The sequence below is a fragment of the Nerophis lumbriciformis genome, linkage group LG08 (assembly GCF_033978685.3).
Source record: "Nerophis lumbriciformis linkage group LG08, RoL_Nlum_v2.1, whole genome shotgun sequence".
NCBI classification, from domain to species: domain Eukaryota; kingdom Metazoa; phylum Chordata; class Actinopteri; order Syngnathiformes; family Syngnathidae; genus Nerophis; species Nerophis lumbriciformis.
The window spans coordinates 56,693,497-56,708,264 of record NC_084555.2 but is presented as its reverse complement, the minus strand read 5'-3'; the positions used below and the strand labels follow the sequence as shown (position 1 = coordinate 56,708,264).

Genomic DNA, 14,768 nt, shown 5'->3' with positions numbered 1-14,768 from the left:
GTGTGTGTGTGTGTGTGTGTGTGTGTGTGTGTGTGTGTGTGTGTGTGTGTCTCTCTCTCTCTCTCTCTCTCTCTGAGGTGAAACGATTTGTTTTAACATGGATTCTTTTGGTTGCAAATATGTTCCAGGAACAATCTCATTTTTTCAGTACGATACGATCCGAAACGATTCAGTGACTTGAAATGGATTCAGTCACTTTTTAGCAAAGAAAATGTTATCAGTGAAATAAATAGTAAATACTGAAGTTTCCTATATTCCTGTTATTTCTTGTAAGGGAAATATGTATCTATGAATTATAGATACAACACAAGCAAATAAACAACAATTAATGCGTTCACATCTTATTTGAATAAAGTGCAGCCAACACTTTAGGTTGCAATAATAAGAGAAAACCTTTTTTTGCTCACATTTTCAACATTCAATCAAATTTCAATAAAAGTACATTTGAACAGTATCGTATTTTTCAGACGAGAAGGCGCACTTAAAATCCTTTCATTTTCTCAAAACTCCACAGTGCGCCTCATAACCCGGTGCGTCTAATGTACGGAATAATTCCGGTTGTGCTTACCGACCTCGAAGCAATTTTATTTGGTACATGGTGTAATGATAAGTGTGACCAGTAGATGGCAGTCAAACATAAGAGATACGTGTAGACTCCAATATGACTCAAGTAAAATACACCAAAACTTTAAATGTTCCGTTGAAAATAAAGATTACATACGGCGTTCAAAAATGTGTCAAAATGTTTTAGTATCCATCAAGCCACATTGTTCGATGGATTGTCGGCCATTACGGCTACCGTAGTCCGAGGTACCAGTATTACTATGGTGTGTGTGTAAGGACCACAAAATGGCACCCATTAGCAGACATATTATCTGCTGTTTTGTTTCACAATATTATGCAAAACCTTCTGGTACCTGCTGATGTGTATTTGAGATCTGCATAAGTCCTGAAAATGTGCGCACATCCGCCATTGTAGTCTGTGTCCATGCCATAGTCGATAATCTTCTTCTTTTTCTCTATCTTCTTGTTATGTGACATTCATCCTCCACTGTTGCCATTTCTAATATAAAGTACCGTATTTTTCGGAGTATAAGTCGCTCCGGAGTATAAGTCGCTCCGGCCGAAAATGCATAATAAAGAAGGAAAAATATATATATATATATAAGTCGCACTGGAGTATAAGTCGCATTTTGGGGGGAAATGTATTTGATAAAAGCCAACAGCAAGAATAGACATTTGAAAGGCAATTTAAAATAAATAAAGAATAGTGAACAACAGGCTGAATAAGTGTACGTTATATGAGGCATAAATAAGCAACTGGTATGTTAACGTAACATATTATGGTAAGAGTCATTCAAATAACTATAACATATAGAACATGCTATACAATCTGTCACTCCTAATCGCTAAATCCCATCAAATCTTATACGTCTAGTCTCTTACGTGAATGAGATCAATAATATTTTACGCTAATGTGTTCATCATTTCACACATAAGTCGCTCCTGAGTATAAGTCGCACCCCCAAGCTATGAAAAAAACTGCGACTTATAGTCCGAAAAATATGGTAGTGTAAAGTTCTTACTTATATCTGTCAGTAAACTCACCATGAAAGCACTAAAACATACCGGTGTAGTGACTTTACATTATTCACCCAAGGAACTTTACATATTAGAGAGTTCCGGTCGGACAGTTTTTCACGGGACACATTTCGGGTGTTGTTGTTGTTTCCAGATGAGGAGATGCTGCTCCGTTATTGATTGAAGTAAAGTGTGAATGTCATTAAAACAGTTAGCTCCATCTTTTGACACTTCCCCTCCCGTCCTTGCACGCTACACCGCTACAACAAGGAGAAGACGCTGTCCAAGTGGAGGCACGTAATTAAGACACGCCCACAAAACGGTGCATCCTGAAGAGACTGTCAGAAAGTGAGTTGAAGATGATGTGTAAAACATCATCTATGCAACATTTTGAGCAAAGAAGCACCATCACATGTTATGTAGACCACAAGGAAGTCTTTTACATTTAGAAAAGAATCATAATAATAATATGACTGTATGAAAATAGACTTGAATAGACCTGCTCATGCGCCCTATGGTCCAGAAAATAGGGTATATTTACCTGCTAAATAAAGTTCATGACCCGGCCATACAGTATCTGTTCTAAGCCCTGGCGGCGCCAATGTAGGACAGCGTGCCAGGTGTGCAGAATTATGTACTGTTTGTCCCTCATCCCTGTTGATGCTGTTGGCCATCCATCCATGTCCCTTCTTTGGTGTCGCGGGGGCTGCTGGAGCCTATCTCAGCGGCATTGGGGTGGAAGGCAGGGTACACTCTGGACTCACTTCCTAATTTCCATAACCTCCTTGATCCATCTCTTGTATTGATTAGTTTGTGATAGAATGACTTCTCCTTGGCTGCTAGTTGTGTGTTGTGGGTCACACTTCATGCTAGTTGTGTGTTGTGGGTCACACTTCATGTTGTGTTCCGGAAGTCGGCCGGTCGCCACTGTGACTTCCGGGGTAACAGTCTTTTGTAGCTTAAAGTTGTGTTGCGGATTAGAAATATGGTGTTGTGTCGTTTGTATTTGTTATGGCTTTTGCGATCATGCTGTATTGTCAATCTGTTGTGTTGCAGTTAGTGATGTTGTCTTGTGGCGTTTGTTTTGACCTTTTTCAGCCACCGTAGCTATCCGCCATTTTTGTTTTGATGACGTCACAAACGGGGAAAATAGACCTAGCGTTTAACGTCCTTTGCTTTAAAAGTGTTAGACTTTATATAACGTTTTAAATACATTCTTTTCCTTTTTCTAGTATCAATAAAATCGATCCATTTCTTAAAGGCCTACTGAAATGCGATGTTCTTATTTAAACGGGGATAGCAGGTCCATTCTATGTGTCATACTTGATCATTTCGCGATATTGCCATATTTTTGCTGAAATGATTTAGTAGAGAACATCAACGATACATTTCCCAACTTTTGGTCGCCGATAAAAAAGCCTTGCCTGTAGCGGAAGTAGCAGACGAGTAGCGTGACGTCACAGGTTGTGGAGCTCCTCACATCTGCACATTGTTTACAATCATGGACGCCAGCAGCGAGAGCGATTCGGACCGAGAAAGCGACGATTTCCCCATTAATTTGAGCGAGGATGAAAGATTTGTGGATGAGGAAAGTGAGAGTGAAGGACTAGAGGGCAGTGGGAGCCATTCAGATAGGGAAGATGCTGTGAGAGGCGGGTGGGACCTGATATTCAGCAAGACATATATATACTCTATTAGCCACAACACAACCAGGCTTATATTTAATATGCCACAAATTAATCCCGCATAACAAACACCCGTCCATATAACCCGCCAATACAACTCAAACACCTGCACAACACACTCAATCCCACAGCCCAAAGTACCGTTCACCTCCCCAAAGTTCATACAGCACATATATTTCCCCAAAGTCCCCAAAGTTACGTACGTGACATGCACATAGCGGCACGCACGTTCCGGGCAAGCCATCAAATGTTTGGAAGCGTACTCACGGTACCGCGTCTGCGTATCCAACTCAAAGTCCTCCTGGTAAGAGTCTCTGTTGTCCCAGTTCTCCACAGGCCAATGGTAAAGATTGACTGTCATCTTCCGGGAATGTAAACAATGAAACACCGGCCGTGTTTGTGTTGCTGCAGCCGGCCGCAATAAACCGCTTCCCACCTACAGCTTTCTTCTTTGCTGTCTCCATTGTTCATTGAACAAATTGCAAAAGATTCACCAACACAGATGTCCAGAATACTGTGGAATTTTGCGATGAAAACAGACGACTTAATAGCTGGCCACCATGCTGTCCCAAAATGTCCTCTACAATCCGTGACGTCACGCGCTGACGTCATCATACCGAGACGTTTTCAGTAAGATATTTTGCGCGAAATTTAAAATTGCACTTTAGTAAGCTAACCGGGCCGTATTGGCATGTGTTGCAATGTTAAGATTTCATCATTGATATATAAACTATGTGGTCGCTAGTAGTGGCTTTCAGTAGGCCTTTAAAGTCAAACTTGCCTAGCACTAGTGTACCGGTACCAGTACCAAAATGTATTTCAATACTATTGATACTTTTCCATGCTTTTCTCAATAAAGGGGACCACAAAAAATGGCATTATTGGCTTTATTTTAACAAAAATTCTTACTGTACATAAAACATATGTTTATTATTGCATGTTTGTCCTTAAATAAAATGTTGAACATACTAGACAACTTGTCTTTTAGTAGTAAGTAAACAAACAAAGACTCCTAATTAGTCGTATGCAGTAACATATTTGTACACCTATTATTTTGTACACATTATGAGGGACAAACTGTAAAAATGGATTATTAATCTACTTGTTCATTTACTGTTAATATCTGCTTACTGTCAAGACTTGGACTTTGACGTGGTTTGTTCTCCCGTGGTGCAAATGAGCATTTGGACCAGACATGGCATGAAGGTGAAGACATTATTTATTTTACACTAACAAAAGAACAAAAAGCGCGCTCAGGGCGGATGTACAAACTTGACTAACGAAAACAAAAGACTTGCACGGGGGCAAAAAACTATGAACAACATAAAACACTAACTATGGCAATAATAAACAAAACTTACTTGGCATGGACATGAAGTGCGCAGAGGTGGACAGAGTGTGACAGGTGTATAATACGGGGATGTCGTCAGGACGAACAACAGAAAATGAATGAACTTAAATACTATGGACATGATTAGTGAAAGCAGGTGCGTGACTCAAAACGTGAAACAGGTGCGTGACGTGACAGGTGAAAACTAATGGTTGCTATGGTGACAAACAAGAGTGCACAATGAGTCCAAACGTGGAACAGGTGAAACTAATGGGTAATCATGCAAACAAGACAAGGGAGTGAAAAGCCAGAAACTAAACAAAACATGACTTAAAACAAAACATGATTACACAGACATGACACTTACTTTCTCTTTTAACATGTTCTATCTACACTTCTGTTCAAATGTAATAATCACTTATTCTTCTCTTCTTTGATACTTGACATTAGTTTTGGATGATACCACACATTTAGGTATCGATCCGATACCAAGTAGTTATGGGACGGCGTGGCGAAGTTGGGAGAGTGGCTGTGCCAGCAATCTGAGGGTTCCTGGTTCAATCCCCACCTTCTACCATCCTAGTCACGTCCGTTGTGTCCTTGAGCAAGACACTTCACCCTTGCTCCTGATGGGTCCTGGTTAGCGCCGTGCATGGCAGCTCCCGCCATCAGTGTGTGAATGTGTGAATGTGGAAATAGTGTCAAAGCGCCTTAAAAAGGTAGAAAAGCAATATACAAGTACAAGCCATTTACCATTTACAGGATCATACATTGGTCATATTCAAAGTCCTCATGTGCCCAGGGATGTATTTACTGACTTTATAAACATAATATGCATTTGTTTTTAAAAACAAAAAAGATTTTGTGATGCTAAAAAAATAACTGTGTAATCATTGTAGTATCGACTAGATACGTGCCTGTACTTGGTATCATTACAGTGGATGTCAGGTGTAGATCCACCCATGGCATTTGTTTACATTGTGAGCTATTGTATCCTCCTACGCTGTGTAGTGAAGCATGTTTCTATTCATCGTACTGCAGTAATAATGATACTTGTAAGAAACGTACTTTATTTGTCGCCATGGAGGCGAGGATTAGTGATTTAGAAGTAGCTAAAACACTGTGGATGAATGTTAGCCGCTAGCTAGGTAGCCATGTGATAAAGCAGCTCTTCCTGAGGGTGTTTCAGTGTTATAACTTCACCTTTATCTTTACTTTTTACACCAAAATGCGTCCATTCTCCCTTTTCTGTCTACACACTGTGTCTGCTTGTAAGTACTCTGTGTGTGTGCGCTGCCAAACACGCTCCTCTGCTTGTTAACCAGCGGGAGGGATCCGTACTTTTCAGAGGCGATTTAGTACCGAATATGATTGATTAGTATCGGTATACCGTACAACCCTACCTAGCACAGATCCATATACTTGAAATTTAGAAATATAAAGCGATTCTTCGATATATTGATCAATCGTTACACCCCTACTATCTAGCTGTCCATCCATCTCATTGTCTCTCCCCCTCTATCTATCTATCTATCTATCTATCTATCTATCTATCTATCTATCTATCTATCTATCTATCTATCTATCTATCTATCTATCTATCTATCTATCTATCTATCTATCTATCTATCTATCTATCTATGTATTTCTCTCCTTCTCTCTGACTGTGTGTGGTGAGCAGAAACAGATGTGGTGGTTGGTGTTCCTCCATGTTTGGTTCCGCGTGGAAGCTGCAGCTTCTTAGAAAGGTTTTTTTTTTTTTCAGCAGAAACATTCCGACTGGGCTTCTTCTCAGCTTGTGTGAATTCCGGTTAAAGCAGATGTTTTAGGATGAGGAGGATGAGGAGTTTGTTGTCCTTTCCCGAACTAAATCTTTCACATTCACCAAAAAGCCTTCAATTTCTCGCAGGATAGAATGATCCATTCCCAAAGAACATTTCCCATTAGAAATGACAGAAATAGAAATGTATCTGTTCCAGTGTCAAACTGTCATTAACTATACAGGCTGTATTTGAAGTCAAATATTCATCATTGAAAACATGAAAAGAATACGTTTGAAGGATGGAACTTCAGATTCCCACCCACATTTGTCATTACAGCATTCTGAAAATAGAAATATTGACAATAGAACTGATCTGTTCCAGGGTCAAACTGTCATCGTCAACAAAAGCTTTTGATAAACTGTACAGGCTAAGAATTTGAACATTGTTCATTCATGGCAAATAAATTAAACACACCAATATTAATACATCAAATCATACATAACCTTAAATATTAAACAGATTTAATTAATAGATGCATTTGGATTTAAAGTACACAAATTTTCTAAATTAATTTTATTCAAGTCCTCCAGACGTTAAATATATATATATAATAACCTTTACACTCCTATAATATATTATCATAATGCTGGCTGAAGCTAAGCCAATCAGTGGCCACGATACTGAACAGTGCACTCGGATTTGTTAGCCCTCATCTAGCGGCCAATACTACTGTAGTTGTTACGGTTCAGTACAGGGGAAGAAGACATCACGGATGTGGTTTAGCTCTATATGTATTCATATATATAATAACAAATGAAATGTGTACACTAATACAAAATGTGTATGGTGTGATTATGTGTAGCGATTAACTGAGGAGTGTTTCCAGGAGTGGAATTTTGTCTATCCATCCATTTATATTCCTAAATTTCAAGTATATAGCAAATATAAAGTGCTATACAGCAATGTTTTTCAACCACTGTGCGTGCCGTCAGATACCGTCTGGTGTGCCGTCAGATACAGTCTGGTGTGCCGTCAGATACAGTCTGGTGTGCCGTGGGAGATGATCTCATTTCACCTATTTGGGTTCAAAATATTTTTTGAAAACCAATAATTCTAGTCTGCAAATATTGTGTTGTTGTTGAGTGTCGGTGCTGTCTAGAGCTGGGCAGAGTAACCGTGTAATACTCTTCCATATCAGTAGGTGGCAGCAGGTAGCTAATTGCTTTGTAGATGTCGGGAACAGCGGGAGGCAGTGTGCAGGTAAAAAGGAGTCTAATGCTTAAACCAAAAATAAACAAAAGGTGAGTGCCCCTAAGAAAAGGCATTGAAGCTTAGGGAAGGCTATGCAGAAAGAAATTAAAACTGAACTGGCTACAAAGTAAACAAAAACAGAATGCTGGACGACAGCAAAGACTTACTGTGGAGCAAAGACGGCGTCCACAAAGTACAGCCGAACATGACATGACAATCAACAATGTCCCCACAAAGAAGGATAAAAACAACTGAAATATTCTTGATTGTTAAAACAAAGCAGGTGCGGGAAATATCGCTCAAAGGAAGACATGAAACTGCGACAGGAAAATACCAAAAGAAGAGAAAAAGCCACCAAAATAGGAGCACAAGACAAGAAGTAAAACACTCAGCAAAAAAGTCCAAATAAGTCAAGGTGTGATGTGACAGGTGGTGACAGTACACCTACTTTGAGACAAGAGCTATATTGATGAATGCTTGGTTATGCTTTAAAGTCATATCCAATAACGACTTTTTACAGTCAACTGAGTTTCGTTTTTTAATGATTTCCGCTGGTGGTGTGCCTCCACATTTTTCAACGCAAAAAATGTGCCTTGGCTCAAAAAAGGTTGAAAAAGACTGCTCTACATTTTAAATCCCCTGAAGAGCAGGGAAACCTGCGAAAAAGGCTTGTGGGGATGAAATAGCCTCTGTTTTTTCCTGACCTAACGTATATATACATATATATATATATATATATATATATATATATATATATATATATATATATATATATATATATCCATCCATCCATCTTCTTCCGCTTATCCGAGGTCGGGTCGCGGGGGCAGCAGCCTAAGCAGGGAAGCCCAGACTTCCCTCTCCCCAGCCACTTCGTCCAGCTCCTCCCGGGGGATCCCGAGGCGTTCCCAGGCCAGCCGGGAGACATAGTCTTCCCAACGTGTCCTGGGTCTTCCCCGTGGCCTCCTACCGGTTGGACGTGCCCTAAACACCTCCCGAGGGAGGCGGTCGGGTGGCATCCTGAGCCTGAACCACCTCATCTGGCTCCTCTCGATATATATATATATATATATATATATATATATATATATATATATATATATATATATATATATATATATATATATATATATATATATATATATATATATATATATATATATATATCGAGAGGAGCATATAGGTGTATATAGGTGTATGTATATATATGTTATTTGTTTATTATTCTGCTAAGCTACTTATCGTTTACTCTGTCATAGATTTTTAAAAGACATCCAAACAAACGCATGAAAAAAGTTTGAGTGTGTTGGAGTTCAACAGGTGAACACAGTAGCTCTGCTGGAACTTTAGAGTACCTACTTTGGGAACACACACACACACACACACACACACACACACACACACACACACACACACACACACACACACACACACACACACACACACACACACACACACACACACACACACAGGGTCAGGTAGAGGTTTCTCTTCCATGACATCACTGTTGCCATGACTCATACATGTACCCCCAGGCACCTGCACCACAGCGACGCGACACACACACACACACACACACACACACACACACATTCTAATAGGCCTAAAGGAGCATTCTTCTAATTTATGTAGCATCATTTCATTACAGCATCATTTATTAACAAATGTGTTGTGTAACAAATGCCAGGAGTGCACCTGCCACCTTACCGGCTAGCTTAGCATGTTCTGCTCTCAATCAAAAGAGTTTGTGTGGTCACGGGACCAAGCCCGGGCGTCTCAACATGAAAGTACAATTGTCTCACATCAATTTGTATATCAATATGATATTAATACATATGCATATATGAATAAATATACAAATACAAATACAAATAAATAAATAATTTCTATAAATAAACACGTATTTGCAAATATAATTTTGAGATTTGAAAACATATACAAATAAAATGTATAAATATAAAAATGTGACATACAAATAAATCAAGGATTTGTATAAACGTGTATTTGTAAATATATTTTTGAGATTTGAATATAAATATGCTTGATTTTGTATTTGTATTTGTATTGAATTTGCATATGTGGATCGCTTTTTTGCTTTTGTGTCGATGAGACATTCCTACCACACGCACAAATATATGTGACCGTGGAGTTACATACTCCCCTGAACAACCAGCAGAGGGCACTGCAGCCAGAGCGGTCTGGGTCACAGACAATGCTAATTTATCCAGTTAATCTGAAAGACCATGCTAGCTGCTTATTTTATTGTATCAATGCCGTTTAATGACCTTCTCCCGATGTAGATACTTATCTCTTATCAGTGCAATGTGTGTCAAATCATCCCAGTGGATCCTGCTTGATCTCTGGCTGCATCATTCATGTTCACTCATGACACACTGAGACCATGACTTACAAGATTTCATTCTGGGTTCAAAAACAGCGCAGTCTTGTGCTTAAAACTATTATGAAAAAAATCCAGCAAAAAGGATTTTACAGCATATTTGGTAAAAGATGACAACTCAATTATTGAGAATATAGAAGAAATATCTGAGGAATTCAATAAGTTTTTTGTGAATGTTGGCCTAAATCTGGCTAAAAATACTAATTTTAATATGAATGATGACAAAAAGTTAAAGTGTGTATCTGACATAAAAAATTCAATGTTTCTTGGTGGAGTTTGTGAAAGTGATGTGGTAGAAGTGGTTTGATTGATTGATTGAAACGTTTATTAGTAGATTGCAAAGGAAGAGAATACATTATATGAAACAGTACAGTACATATTCCCTACAATTGACCACTAAATGGTAACACCCCAATAAGTTTTTCAACTTGGTCAGAAAGTTTAAGAACAACAAATCTGTCGATTGTAACAACGTGGATATGTCACTTGTTAAAGAAGTCATGGATTGTGTCCTGAAGCTGTTTACTTATATATGTAATACATCTTTATCAACTGGAACTTTTCCTGACAAAATGAAAATTGCTAAAGTTATTCCGATTTATAAAAATGGTGATAAACATATGGTCTCAAATTATAGACCTGTGTCTCTACTACCTCAGTTTGAATTGAGAAATGATTTGTAAATCGACTTGATAAGTTGATTGACAAACATGAGCTAGTGAATGATGATCAGTATGGCTTCAGGAGTAATCCATTGACATCCCTTGCAGTGATGGACTTTGGAGAAAACATAGCTACAGCAACACAGCGTTGGAGTATTTATTGACTTATGTAAAGCTTTTGACACAATCCATCATTCCTTACTTCTGCAAAAATGGTAAAACTATGGCATACGAGGTGTTTGACAACAGTGGTTCAGTAGTTCTTTAAGTAATAGATCTCAATATGTGGAAATGAATAAGACTAAATCACAGCCAAGAAGAGTAACTTGTGGGTTTCCACAAAGCTCGGTATTGGGACCTAAGTTATTTACACTCTATTTAAATGATTTTTGTTCAGTATCTAATAAATGGAAATGTATTATGTTTGCAGATGATACAAATGTATATTGTTCAGGAGAAGACTTGAAGGAAGTGTTGAGGTTGAGTTGATTCAGCTAAAAAAATGGTTTGATGTTAATAAGTTTAAAATATAGAATAATTCCTACTTTGCAGGGATTGATTTACCACAGTCAGGCCTGGAATCTGGATTAACAGCGATAAACCAGGGTTTACTGTAATAGAATCAATCATAGAACCAGCACATTCCTTCCAGAATACACAGACAACTATAAAATGTTTTCATTCATTTGATCAATTTTGTGACAAATGCTTTTTCCAGCTTTTATTTTTTACATTTATTTGGTGTTACTGAAGAAATCACAGTGTTGCATTACACAATTTTCTAAAAGACTGCGAAATGTTTGAATTGTTCGACTGTGTTTGTCCAACAATAATAAACAATTTATCAGTAAATGAAATATGATTTAGTGTAAAATTGTAACATTTGATTGAAACACCTGTATACTGTAAATATATATTTCTATTTACTTTACACAACAACTGATTGGATTGTAACAGACTTTGTGTCAATTAGCTATAATTGTTACTTTCTCAGGGCATTCGATCGATCGCAACTGGACTGTTTGGTTTGTCTTGGAAGACCTTTCGGCTCTCATCCAGGTAGGCTTCATCAGTTTATGCTCATTGACTTAGATTGGTCAGATCGAGTCTAGCGGCCGGTGACAAAACCCCAAATATTTATACACCAGGAGGGTGTGCCTGGGCAAGGATGTTTCCGCCCTATCATAGTGAAAAAAAACAATCCTACTGTCAATGCCAGCGACAGTCATTGAAGTGGAATTCCCCCTCGTTAGCATTGAGGTATTGTGTGGTGGAAGGATTGCTTTGGATCGACCAATACCAGCCCAAAATAGTCCGAATCACCCACGTTAGCATTCCATTCAGTTGTAAACAAATGGCATACTGGTCCCCTTCTGTGACCAAAATATGTCTAACTCCTGTTATTTGTTAGACGCTAAATAGGTAGACAGCTGAGTTGTGTCCTGAAGAGTATGTACTTCCCTGAGGTGCAGGTAGACAGCTGAGTTGTGTCCCGAAGAGTATGTACCTCCCTGAGGTGCAGGTAGACAGCTGAGTTGTGTCCCGAAGAGTATGTACCTCCCTGAGGTGCAGGTAGACAGCTGAGTTGTGTCCTGAAGAGTATGTACTTTCCTGAGGTGCAGGTAGACAGCTGAGTTGTGTCCTGAAGAGTATGTACCTCCCTGAGGTGCAGGTAGACAGCTGAGTTGTGTCCTGAAGAGTACGTACTTCCCTGAGGTGCAGGTAGACAGCTGAGTTGTGTCCCGAAGAGTATGTACCTCCCTGAGGTGCAGGTAGACAGCTGAGTTGTGTCCTGAAGAGTATGTACCTCCCTGAGGTGCAGGTAGACAGCTGAGTTGTGTCCTGAAGAGTATGTACCTCCCTGAGGTGCAGGTAGACAGCTGAGTTGTGTCCTGAAGAGTATGTACTTCCCTGAGGTGCAGGTAGACAGCTGAGTTGTGTCCTGAAGAGTATGTACCTCCCTGAGGTGCAGGTAGACAGCTGAGTTGTGTCCTGAAGAGTATGTACCTCCCTGAGGTGCAGGTAGACAGCTGAGTTGTGTCCTGAAGAGTATGTACCTCCCTGAGGTGCAGGTAGACAGCTGAGTTGTGTCCTGAAGAGTATGTACTTCCCTGAGGTGCAGGTAGACAGCTGAGAAGAGTTTGCCCGTCTATGCTGTGCCATTCGTCGGCTTAATGGTTGTTTTGTTTCCCTAATATATGAATCAGTGCATTCATCATGACACTGGATCACATACACCAGATAGTTTTTGTGGGTGTGGGGTGTCCGGTCTTTAGGATGCACCAGTCTCTGTCTCAGGGTGCTGCCTGGTTTGAAGTGGACTGGGATGTTGTGTTGGTTCAAAAATCTTCTGAGTTTCTCAGAGAGACCTGATACAAATGGCATGTCACCTCATTCCTCCTTACTTACCCTGTTCTTGTTTCTTGGAGAACTGGATGCACTTTGCTCTTCTTCTTTGGCCTGTGGGCTGGTAGGGACTTCATCAGCTCTGTGTTGTAGGGTTCTGATAACACCCAGTTTGTCCAAAAGTAGGTATTGATCAGTATGTGTGGGTTTTCTGTAAACCCTGACATGGACACACCTGTTCTCTCCAATGTGGATGTCAGAGTTCAAAAAAGGCAACTTACTGTGTTTGACATCCTCACGTGTGAACTTGATGTTGTTGTTGTCCGCTGAGTTAATGTGCTCGTTGAAGGCTTGCACTTCTTGGCCTCTGATTTTAACCCAGGTGTCACCCACATATCTGTACCAAGGACTCGGTGCTGTTCCCTTAAAAGTGCTCAGAGCTCTCTTTTCCATGTCCTGCATGTAAAGATGTGCTAGACAGGTGATCCCATGGCACAACCATGTTTTTGTTGGTAAAACCTTCCCATGAATTAAAAGTATGTCGTATTAAAACCCCACTTACTTACAAGTTACTTACTAGTCAAGCAGGAACAGAGCCAAGGCAGCACCGGTCTGAAACCCCTCCTTGTCTGTGAGCTCGTTTCAGCGAGTGAAAGCTGGGGCAATGTTGATCCTGACTGTCCTTTTATCCGGGTAAGCTCAATTTGTCTTTTTTTGTCTCCTCAGACAAAACTTTTCGTTTCTTTGGTTGTTTTGGAGCTTCGGCCATGATAGCAGTAGTTGCTTGTAGGCGTTCTTCTTCTTCTTTTTGTTTTCTGGCGGCACGTAGGCTTTCGCATCGACTTTTGTCTTTTTAACAAATGGAGAGAGGGGGAGTGACGTATGCCATAAAGCAAATCAGCACATTTGTAGTTTTTTGTGTGGTAGGGTTCCTGCCACCCTCCTCGATGTCACTAAGGCCAGGACAGAGATGTCATTCAACTAGTTGTAAGTCGATACATCATCCCAAAAGTTATGAAAATATTTTACGAAGGTTGAAAAGTTACTTGGTTGTGGTTTAAGGCAAAGTTCCAGCAAAAGGAAAATCTGTTCTGGGTTTAGTGTGGATCTATCCTGTAAGGTGTGATCACCTTGTAGACGTTGCCACAGAGTATCTACTGAATCCTGGGTTGGAATACAGGTGAACAAGGAGGTGACATTGAATGAAACCATAGTTTAATTGTTGTCCAGTTTTCGGTCTATGATCTTCGCTACGAAGTCCATGGAGTTTTAGACATGATGTGGAGTTTTGCCAATCAAAGGTGCCAATTTTGTTTGTCACAGAGCTGGGTTACGATGGCTAACCCAGCTGCTAACAATGTGTCTGAGGGGAGCCCCATCTGTGTGTGTTCTTGGAAGGCCATTAATACCAGGGATGATTTCTTGTGGGTATAATCGGTAATACAATGCTCGGTTGATGGCTTCTGACTTTTTTAGAATTTGTAAGTACATAATGGTTCTACTCTTGTACCCACTTGTTGGGTCTCTTTTGAGTATGTGTTAGTGTGTTTGAGAAGTCTAAGCCACTGGTTTTGATATTCAGTTGTGTTGACAATTACTCTGCATGACTGTTATGAAGGATGAGAGGCGAAACAAACGTCTTCTAAGTGTTGACAATTACTCTGCATTACTGTTATGAAGGATGAGAGGCGAAGCAAACGTCTTCTAAGACAAACCAAACAGTTCAGTTTCCATCGATTGAATGCCCTGAGA

General features: G+C 39.8%; 1 protein-coding gene across 4 annotated transcripts in view; it reads left to right on the top strand.

Annotated features, from left to right (window-relative positions):
* Positions 1-14,768, top strand: part of fndc3ba (fibronectin type III domain containing 3Ba) — a 200,357-nt gene that overhangs the window by 118,333 nt on the left and 67,256 nt on the right. The gene's annotated exons all lie outside the window — the stretch shown is intronic.